The sequence below is a fragment of the Bufo bufo genome, chromosome 4 (assembly GCF_905171765.1).
Source record: "Bufo bufo chromosome 4, aBufBuf1.1, whole genome shotgun sequence".
NCBI lineage: Eukaryota > Metazoa > Chordata > Amphibia > Anura > Bufonidae > Bufo > Bufo bufo.
The window spans coordinates 97,110,645-97,122,810 of record NC_053392.1 but is presented as its reverse complement, the minus strand read 5'-3'; positions in this window follow the sequence as shown (position 1 = coordinate 97,122,810).

The window sequence follows — 12,166 nt, the reverse complement described above, 5'->3', positions numbered from 1 at the left end:
AAAACATTGCTGAACGTTTACAGTTTGCACAAGAGCACCTGGATGTTCCACAGCAGTACTGGCAAAATATTCTGTGGTCAGATGAAACCAAAGTTGAGTTGTTTGGAACAAACACACAACACTATGTGTGGAGAAAAAGAGGCACAGCACACCAACATCAAAACTTCATCCCCACTGTAAAGTATGGTGGTGGGGGCATCATGGATTGGGGCTGCTTTGCTGCGTCAGGGCCTGGACGGTTTGCTATCATCGAAGGAAAAATGAATTCCCAAGTTTATCAAGACATTTTGCAGGAGAACTTAAGACCATCTGTCCACCAGCTGAAGCTCAACAGAAGATGGGTGTTGCAACATGACAACGACCAAAAGCATGGAAGAAAATCAACAACAGAATGGCTTAAACAGAAGAAAATACGCCTTCTGGAGTGGCCCAGTTAGAGTCCCCTACCTCAACCTGATTGAGATGCTGTGGCATGACCTCAAGAGAGCGATTCACACCAGACATCCCAAGAATATTGCTGAACTGAAACAGTTCTGTAAAGAGGAATGGTCAAGAATTACTCCTGACCGTTTTGCACGTCTGATCTGCAACTACAGGAAACGTTTGGTTGAAGTTATTGCTGCCAAAGGAGGTTCAACCAGTTATTAAATCCAAGGGTTCACATACTCTTTGTGTGTTATTAGTTTAACCACTTAAGGACCACAGGTTTATACCCCCCTAAAGACCAGGCCCTTTTTTACAAATCGGCACTCCACAACTTTAGCGGTTTATTGCTCGGTCATGCAACTTACCACCCAAATGAATTTTACCTCCTTTTCTTCTCACTAATAGAGCTTTCATTTGGTGGTATTTCATTGCTGCTGACATTTTTACTTTTTTTGTTATTAATCGAAATTTAACGATTTTTTTGCAAAAAAATGACATTTTTCACTTTCAGTTGTAAAATTTTGCAAAAAAAACGAGATCCATATATAAATTTTGCTCTAAATTTATTGTTCTACATGTCTTTGATAAAAAAAATGTTTGGGTAAAAAAAAAATGGTTTGGGTAAAAGTTATAGCGTTTACAAACTATGGTACAAAAATGTGAATTTCCGCTTTTTGAAGCAGCTCTGACTTTCTGAGCACCTGTCATGTTTCCTGAGGTTCTACAATGCCCAGACAGTACAAACACCCCACAAATGACCCCACTAACTTGTGACAAAAAATAAAAGCTTCCATGAACTAATTATGCCCATCAGCGAATACCTTGGGATGTCTTCTTTCCAAAATGGGGTCACTTGTGGGGTAGTTATACTGCCCTGGCATTCTAGGGGCCCAAATGTGTGGTAAGGAGTTTGAAATCAAATTCTGTAAAAAATGACCAGTGAAATCCGAAAGGTGCTCTTTGGAATATGGGCCTCTTTGCCCACCTATGCTGCAAAAAAGTGTCACACATGTGGTATCTCCGTATTCAGGAGAAGTTGGGGAATGTGTTTTGGGGTGTCATTTTACATATACCCATGCTGGGTGAGAGAAATATCTTGGCAAAAGACAACTTTGTATAAAAAAAATGGTAAAAGTTGTCTTTTGCCAAGATATTTCTCTCACCCAGCATGGGAATATGTAAAATGACACCCCAAAACACATTCCCCAACTTCTCCTGAATACGGAGATACCACATGTGTGACACTTTTTTGCAGCCTAGGTGGGCAAAGGGGCCCAGTGAAATCCGAAAGGTGCTCTTTGGAATATGAGAGAAATATCTTGGTCAAATGCCAACTTTGTATAAAAAAATGGGAAAAGTTGTCTTTTGCCAAGATATTTCTCTCACCCAGCATGGGTATATGTAAAATGACACCCCAAAACACATTCCCCAACTTCTCCTGAATACGGAGATACCACATGTGTGACACTTTTTTGCAGCCTAGGTGGGCAAAGGGGCCCATATTCCAAAGAGCACCTTTCGGATTTCACTGGTCATTTTTTACAGAATTTGATTTCAAACTCCTTACCACACATTTGGGCCCCTAGAATGCCAGGGCAGTATAACTACTAGTGTTGAGCGCGAATATTCGAATTGCGAATTTTTTTCTCGAATATCGCAATTTCGAGATTTCGCGAATATTTAGAATATCGTTCTATATATTCGCGAAATAGAATATTCGTTTTTTTTTTTTTTTTTTTTTATTATATTTTTTTCTTTCCCACTTCCCTAAAGTTGTTCTTACCTGTCCTTTGGATTCCTGGCTTCCTGGCTGCTCCAGTCAGTGGCGTTTTCAACTTACTGCTATATTCCATATTAGCTAAATTACAATCTAATCTATATGTGTATTTTACGAAATTTCGCAATAGTCGCAATTGCGATGCGAGTAATATAACACGAAATATTCGCATGAAGATTTCAACTTAGCACTGCTATACTCCATATTCTAGCCTAATATGGAATATAGCTGTGCTAAGTTAGCACTGCTATATTCCATATTAGGCTAGAATATGGAGTATAGCTGTGCTAAGTTGAAATCTTCATGCGAATATTTCGTGTTATATTACTCGCATCGCAATTTCAACTTTTTCAAATGTTCTTAATATTGCTCTAACTTCGTCTTTTAGAAATTTCGTAATATTGCTCTAACTTCGTCTTTTAGAATATTACGAATATTCTAAAAGACGAAGTTAGAGCAATATTACGAAATTTCGTAAAATACACATATAGATTGTAATTTAGCTAATATAGTGCTATAATCCCTTTTTTTTCCTGTAATTTTTTTTGCCTCTTCTGAACTTAAGTTTTGTAAAATATGTACACTATTAAAAATTATTACTATAGCAGTATATTAGCTTAAATACAATCTATGTGTATTTTACGAAATTTCGTAATATTGCTCTAACTTCATCTTTTAGAATATTACGAATATTCTAAAAGACGAAGTTAGAGCAATATTAAGAACATTTGCAAAAGTCGAAATTGCGATGCGAGTAATATAACACGAAATAGTCGCATGAAGATTTCAACTTAGCACAGCTATATTCCAGATTCTAGCCTAATATGGAATATAGCAGTGCTAACTTAACACAGCTATATTCCATATTAGGCTAGAATATGGAATATAGCAGTGCTAAGTTTAAATCTTCATGCGACTATTTCGTGTTATATTACTCGCATCGCAATTTCGACTTTTGCAAATGTTCTTAATATTGCTCTAACTTCGTCTTTTAGAATATTCGTAATATTCTAAGAGACGAAGTTAGAGCAATATTACGAAATTTCGTAATATACACATATTAGCCTAGCCATAGTCATTAGCATAGGAACGTTGCCTTATACTATCAAGATAAATTTTCGCAATATGCGAAAAATAATTTCGCGATAATTGGAATAATTGCGAATATTCGATTTCGACGAATATAACACGAATATTCATGCGAATATTCGCGAAATATCGCGAAACCGAATATGGCACCTCCCGCTCATCACTAATAACTACCCCACAAGTGACCCCATTTTGGAAAGAAGACACCCCAAGGTATTCGCTGATGGGCATAGTGAGTTCATGGAAGTTTTTATTTTTTGTCACAAGTTAGTGGAATATGAGACTTTGTAAGAAAAAATAAAAAAATCATCATTTTCCACTAACTTGTGACAAAAAATATAAAATTCTAGGAACTCGCCATGCCCCTCATGGAATACCTTGGGGTGTCTCCTTTCCAAAATGGGGTCACTTGTGGGGTAGTTATACTGCCCTGGCATTTTCCAGGGGCCCTAATGTGTGGTAAGTAGGTAAATGACCTGTGAAATCCGAAAGGTGCTCTTTGGAATATGGGCCCCTTTGCCCACCTAGACTGCAAAAAAGTGTCACACATCTGGTATCTCCGTACTCAGGAGAAGTTGGGGAATGTGTTTTGTGGTGTCATTTTACATATACCCATGCTGGGTGAGAGAAATATCTTGGCAAAAGACAACTTTTCCCATTTTTTTATACAAAGTTGGCATTTGACCAAGATATTTATCTCACCTAGCATGGGTATATGTAAAATGACACCCCAAAACACATTCCCCAACTTCTCCTGAGTACGGCGATACCAGATGCGTGACACTTTTTTTGCAGCCTAGATGCGCAAAGGTGCCCAAATTCCTTTTAGGAGGGCATTTTTAGACATTTGGATACCAGACTTCTTCTCACGCTTTGGGGCCCCTAGAATGCCAGGGCAGTATAAATACCCCACATGTGACCCCATTTTGGAAAGAAGACACCCCAAGGTATTCAATGAGGGGCATGGCGAGTTCATAGAATTTTTTTTTTTTTGGCACAAGTTAGCGGAAATTGATATTTTTTATTTTTTTCTCACAAAGTCTCCCTTTCCGCTAACTTGGGACAAAAATTTCAATCTTTCATGGACTCAATATGCCCCTCACGGAATACCTGGGGGTGTCTTTTTTCCGAAATGGGGTCACATGTGGGGTATTTATACTGCCCTGGCATTCTAGGGACCCTAAAGCGTGAGAAGAAGTCTGGAATATAAATGTCTAAAAAATTTTACGCATTTGGATTCCGTGAGGGGTATGGTGAGATCATGTGAGATTTCATTTTTTGACACAAGTTAGTGGAATATGAGACTTTGTAAGAAAAAAATAATAATTTCCGCTAACTTGGGCCAAAAAAATGTCTGAATGGAGCCTTACAGAGGGGTGATCAATGACAGGGGGGTGATCAATGACAGGGGGGTGATCAATGACAGGGGGGGTGATCAATGACAGGGGGGGTGATCAATGACAGGGGGGTGATCAGGGAGTCTATATGGGGTGATCACCCCCCTGTCATTGATCACCCCCCTATAAGGCTCCATTCAGATGTCCGTATGTGTTTTGCGGATCCGAATCATGTATCCGTGGATCTGTAAAAATCATACGGACATCTGAATGCAGCCTGACAGGGGGGGGTGATCAATGACAGGGGCGGTGATCAATGACAGGGGGGTGATCAGGGAGTCTATATGGGGTGATCACCCCCCCTGGAAGGCTCCAGGGAGACGCCTGTATGTGTTTTGCGGATCCGATCCATCTATCAGTGGATCCGTAAAAATCATGCGGACGTCTGAATGGAGCCTTACAGGGGTGTGATCAATGACAGGGGGGTGATGAGGGAGTCTATATGGGGTGATCACCACAGTCATTGATCACGCCCCTGTAAGGCTCCATTCAGACGTCCGTATGCGTTTTGCGGATCCGATCCATCTATCAGTGGATCTGTAAAAATCATGCGGACGTCTGAATGGAGCTTTACAGGGGGGTGATCAATGACAGGGGGGTAATCAATGACAGGGGGGTGATCAGGGAGTCTATATGGGGTGATCACCACAGTCATTGATCACGCCCCTGTAAGGCTCCATTCAGACGTCCGTGTGCGTTTTGCGGATCCGATCCATCTATCAGTGGATCCGTAAAAATCATGCGGACGTCTGAATGGAGCTTTACAGGGGTGTGATCAATGACAGGGGGGTGATGAGGGAGTCTATATGGGGTGATCACCACAGTCATTGATCACGCCCCTGTAATGCTCCATTCAGACGTCCGTGTGCATTTTGCGGATCCGATCCATCTATCAGTGGATCCGTAAAAATCATGCGGACATCTGAATGGAGCTTTACAGGGGTGTGATCAATGACAGGGGGGTAATCAATGACAGGGGGGTGATCAGGGAGTCTATATGGGGTGATCACCACAGTCATTGATCACGCCCCTGTAAGGCTCCATTCAGACGTCCGTGTGCGTTTTGCGGATCCGATCCATCTATCAGTGGATCCGTAAAAATCATGCGGACGTCTGAATGGAGCTTTACAGGGGTGTGATCAATGACGGGGGTGATGAGGGAGTCTATATGGGGTGATCAACACAATCATTGATCATGCCCCTGTAAGGCTCCATTCAGACGTCCGTGTGCGTTTTGCGGATCCGATCCATCTATCAGTGGATCCGTAAAAATCATGCGGACGTCTGAATGGAGCTTTACAGGGGTGTGATCAATGACAGGGGGGTAATCAATGACAGGGGGGTGATCAGGGAGTCTATATGGAGTGATCAGGGGTGATCAGGGGCTAATAAGGGGTTAATAAGTGACGGGGGGGGGTGTAGTGTAGTGTAGTGGTGCTTGGTGCTACTTTACTGAGCTACCTGTGTCCTCTGGTGGTCGATCCAAACAAAGGGGACCACCAGAGGACCAGGTAGCAGGTATATTAGACGCTGTAATCATAACAGCGTCTAATATACCTGTTAGGGGTTAAAAAAATCACATCTCCAGCCTGCCAGCGAACGATCGCCGCTGGCAGGCTGGAGATCAACTCTCTTACCTTCCGTTCCTGTGAGCGCGCGCGCCTGTGTGCGCGCGTTCACAGGAAATCTCGGCTCACGCGAGATGACGCCAATCGGCGTTAGTGTGACCTGGGAGCGCCGCAGAGATGACGCCTTTCGGCGTTAGTGTGACGGTAAGTGGTTAAGCAGACTGATTGTCTATTGTTGTGACTTAGATGAAGATCAGATCACATTTTATGACCAATTTGAGCAGAAATCCATATCATTCCAAAGGGTTCACATACTTTTTATTGCAACTGTATTTAGAGAACTTATCAATGAATGAACCATACATTTGAGGGAGCTAAATGTGGTGTTTCGTCCCCCCCTTTTTAGGGTTTATGTTGATGTTGAGTAGTGGATATTATGGGTATATATTTATATGCACTTTGTGTATTTTTTTGAATTTGTCATGCACATGCACTTTTTTCATATTTATTTTTATAAACTTTTTTTTATTTTCTCTAGCACTTTATTGTGGTCCTTTGTTGCAACATGCACTTTATTTATCATGTTCACTATATGCACGTGTATTATGAATTGTAAGTTTTAGTGTTAGGTTAGGATGTATCTAGCACTCTATATTGGGTTTATTAAAAATGGGTAATTGATATTGTTATTCATTTAGTATGATTTTAAGAATCAGCTTTGATATTGATGTATCCACTGATACTATTGATGAGGGTTAACACGGTTCACCTCAATTCAGATTTAGTAACTGATTGTGATATATTTGATTAAAAAAATTATATATTAGCTTATCATGACTCTGTTGTTATTACCATCATGTCAATAATGTTAAAGAGCTCTTTTTTTTATATGAAATTGACCTGGAATACAGTCAGGTCCATAAATATTGGGACATGGACACAATTCTAACATTTTTGGCTCTATACACCACCACAATGTATTTGAAATGAAACGGACAAGATGTGCTTTACCTGCAGACTGTCTGTTTAATTTGAGGGTATTTACATCCAAATCAGATAAACGGTGTAGGAATTACAACAGTTTGCATATGTGCCTCCCACTTGTTAAGGGACCAAAAGTAATGGGACAATTGTCTTCTCGGCTGTTCCATGGCCAGGTGTGTGTTATTACCTCATTATCCCAATTACAATGAGCAGATAAAAGCTCCAGAGTTCATTTCCAGTCTATTTGCATTTGGAATCTGTTGCTGTCAACTCTCAAGATGAGATCCAAAGAGCTGTCACTATCAGTGAAGCAAGCCATCATTAGGCTGAAAAAACAAAACAAACCCATCAAAGAGATAGCAAAAACATTAGGCGTGGCCAAAACAACTGTTTGGAACATTCTTAAAAAGAAAGAACGCACCGTTGAGCTCAGCAACACCAAAAGACCCGTAAGACCACGGAAAACAACTGTGGTGGATGACCGAAGAATTATTTCCCTGGTGAAGAAAACACCCTTCACAACAGTTGGCCAGATCAAGATCACTCTCCAGGAGGTAGGTGTATGTGTGTCAAAGTCATCAATCAGGAGAAGACTTCTCCAGAGTGAATACAGAGGGTTCACCACAAGATGTAAACCATTGGTGAGCCTCAAAAACAGGAAGGCCAGATTAGAGTTTGCCAAACAACATCTAAAAAAGCCTTCACAGTTCTGGAAGAACGTCCTATGGACAGATGAGACCAAGATCAACTGGTACCAGAGTGATGGGAAGAGAAGAGTATGGAGAAGGAAAGGAATTGCTCATGATCCTAAGCATACCACCTCATCAGTGAAGCATGGTGGTGGTAGTGTCATGGTGTGGGCATGTATGGAGGCCAATGGAACTGCTTCTCTTGTATTTATTGATGATGTCACTGCTGACAAAAGCAGCAGGATGAATTCTGAAGTGTTTCGGGCAATATTATCTGCTCATACTCAGCCAAATGCTTCAGACCTCATTGGACGGCGCTCCACAGTGCAGATGGACAATGACCCAAAGCATACTGCAAAAGCAACCAAAGAGTTTATTAAGGGAAAGAAGTGGAATGTTCTGCAATGGCCAAGTCAATCACCGGACCTGAATCCGATTGAGCATGCATTTCACTTGCTGAAGACAAAACTGAAGGGAAAATGCCCCAAGAACAAGCAGGAACTGAAGACAGTTGCAGTAGAGGCCTGGCAGAGCATCACCAGGGATGAAACCCAGCATCTGGTGATGTCTATGCGTTCCAGACTTCAGGCTCTAAAGGATTTGCAACCAAGTATTAAAAAGTGAAAGTTTAATTTATGATTATTATTCTGTCCCATTACTTTTGGTCCCTTAACAAGTGGGAGGCACATATGTAAACTGTTTTAATTCCTACACCGTTCACCTGATTTGGATGTAAATACCCTCAAATTAAAGCTGACAGTCTGCAGTTAAAGCACATCTTGTTCGTTTCATTTCAAATCCATTGTGGTGGTGTATAGAGTTAAAAATTTTAGAATCTTGTTGTTGTCCCAATATTTATGGACCTGACTGTATGTATCAGTTGCAGATTTGGAGTCGTCCGTGCGCCTGACCGCTCTGCCCGCCCCTCTGTTTCCGCCCTTCTCCCATTTGGCATGATGGAAGCGACGGGAATCTATGTGTGCACACGTTGTTTGCCCACTCTTGCGTCGGCCTCAGGGTAAGGGCGGAAGCGTCATGACGTGGCGGTCCAGCATTGGTCATGAGCCGCTTGTGTGATGACGTAACGCAACCTCTATCACATGATTCCAGCTCACACTTCCTATTGGTATGGACTAATCACGTCCCCCTGTTAACCACTCCTCCTGAGGAAGCGATCACACGTGAATTGCGCGTTGAGGAGAGACACCACCTCGGTAGCTGCTATTTTCTCATTAGGTATGTGTACCATATATTAGAGCTTGATTATTTATATAGGATATTGGGCATGTGCTTGGTCGCATATTTGAGCAGCACCAGACGAGAACCCAGCAAATTATGCTCTGATCTCATTTCGTCTATGGATCGGCCTATATATCCCTTTGCATGTTTATTTTGAGTGAGCTACAGAGGTGTTGTGCGGCTGTTGTTCCTTGCTATTACGTTATATTATTGTAATGTCATGATGATTATTTTTTAATATTGTACCAAATAAAATTATATTTTTAATGATTCAGGTGTTTTTGCACTCCAATTTTTGTAGTGGTTTGTTAGTATGCTGAGGAGTGTACCGTTGTACTTCCCTTGGTGAAGTGCTTTGAACCATTTTGTGATTAATATTATTGGCAACTGTGTCTCATCATCATCATCCACCTTGTGAAACACTAATTGCCGTTCCCCACCATCATCTTCTTGTGACTGTGGATGCTCAAGAGTTTTGGAATTAGGGCACAATATCTCCTCATGTCCCTATTCAAGCGGGTTTGTAGAGAGGACCAAATTAAGGAATGGCGATGAAAAGAGCTCCTCAGAATATCCGAGCGTGGGATCACTTGTTTGCCAAGACTCTCCATGGTGGGAGGAAGGAGTATCAGGGTGAGGATTGTGTTGACCAGACTCTTGGCTACTGAGACTGGACTTTATGGAAGACAGGGTGGTGCCTAACTGACTGGAAGCATTATCTGCTGCAATCCAACCGACCACCTGGTCGCACTGGTCTGACTTCGAGAGTGGTGTCCTGCGCCGCCCTGAAAACTGGGACATGAAGCTAGGTATCCTGGATGAGTGTGTTTCTTGTGCTCTGGCAGCAGGCACAGTTTCACTGCACCCAGGGCCACACTTCTGCGTGCACCATCAGCAGCACGGCCACTTTCCCTATCCTTACTGCTCGCCTTGAGCATATTAAATGGTATATATGCTTGCAAGTATGTCATACGTACAGTAGCGCAGGTTTTGTAAGTGTATGCGCAAATAAAGTACACAGAATGTCCCAGATATTTTTAGGATGCGCAAACGTTATACAGGAGATGTAGCGCAGGTAATGTCTCTGTCCGCAGCATCTATGAAAAAAGTACACTGAATGTCACAGATAATTTTAGGATGATCAAATGTTATACACGTGTCATAGCGCAAGTAGTGTCGCTGTCACCAGCAGCTAATAAAAAATTACACTGAATGAATGTCACTGATATTTAGGATACGCAAACGTTATACAGGAGGTGTAGCGCTGGTAGTGTAGCTGTCACCAGCGGCCAAACAATTGCGCTGAATGTCACAGATATTTAGGCTGAGCAAATGTAAAATAAAAGATGTAGCAGAGGTTGTGTCACTATCAGAAGAGGCACTAACAATTCCACGCAACTTAGCGCAGGTTGCGCTAATAATTATATTGCTTCTAGATACAATAGTCCTTAAAAGGACTTTTGGGTCTCTAACAAGTTTTTTCACTAAAATATTACTATTTCACTCCCTACACTATCTGTCCTGTCTTCAGCACAGCTCTCCCTGACTAAGACTGAGCTGAACACGTGTCATCGTGTAGTATATAGCACCCGATGACGCGTTCCGGACAGCCAATCACTGTAATGCCAGTAGTCAACATGGCTACGGCATTACAGTGAGTGCCAGTACCTCCACGCATGTTTATTGGCTGCATAGAAGCCAACAAACCTGCGGGGAGGAGAATCAAGCGAGTAAAATTAGTGTTCGGCAGAACATGCTAGCCCAACACTAGTAGAAAGTCCAAAAGTCTCTCAGTATCATCTGGCTGTGCATTAGCCCTTTCCACAGTGCAGTACAGATGTAGTGCAATAAGTGCAAATGAACAGGATATACTACAATCTAATATATAAATCTGAGTGTACGTGTGTGTGTATGTATGTCCGCTAAAGGAATCCGCACCGTCGCATTTACAATCTAAGCCACGCCCTGATCTGGTTAGGCCCCCCCCCCCCCACACTCCAACGGGGATTGGAAAAATGAAGTTAAAAATTAACTTCTGTCAGTTGCAGAGGTGGGAGGGATGGTGAATTTCTCCCTGCAGCTCACACTCAGACAGCACAGTGCTGCTGTCTTAGTGTGAGATGTTCAAAAGGACACGCCCCTGATCCAGTTAGGCCACGCCCCCACCCACTCCTCAGCCGACAGGGATTGAAAAAACGAAGTTTAAAATCAACTTCTAGGTCCCGCTAAGCCACGCCCAGATCTGGTTAGGCCACGCCCCTCCCACTCAGCCAACAGGGATTGAAAAAATGAAGTTAAAAATTAACTTCTGTCAGCTGCAGGGGTGGGATGGAGGGTGACTTTCTTCCTGCAGCTCACACTCAGGCAGCACCTTTTAGAGGACTGTGCCCCATTGCACATAGCAAGATCCATAGAAACTTGTTCCATGTGCTCTGGGTGTATTTTTGGCTGCACAAAATAAAAATACTGTTCTTTAGGGGAAGTCAATTAACCAACGTCATTGCAACCATTATGGAACATATAAAAGTATTGGTATTCTCTCATATGGAAGGAGAACTGTTAACACCAGTCACCAGGGTCAATATGCAACTGCTACCTCTACTATTCATATACATATACCTTGAACTGTACAGAAAAATTGTTAGGCTTCATTTAGACTTCATTTAGACTTCATTTAGACTGCATTTAGACTGCATTTGCAATAAATAATAAATAAATGGTTATCCCACGACAGCTGAATCAACCTAAGGTTTCAGTTTAGGCAGCCCTTTCATGTAAATGTGTAATTGGACCTATCTTTTACACTACAGTGGTTACCTCAGACATGTACCTTAACCACCTCAGCCCCCAGTGCTTAAACACCCTGAAAGACCAGGCCACTTTTTACACTTCTGACCTACGCTACTTTCACCGTTTATTGATCGGTCATGCAACTTACCACCCAAATGAATTTTACCTCCTTTTCTTCTCACTAATAGAGCTTTCATTTGGTGGTAT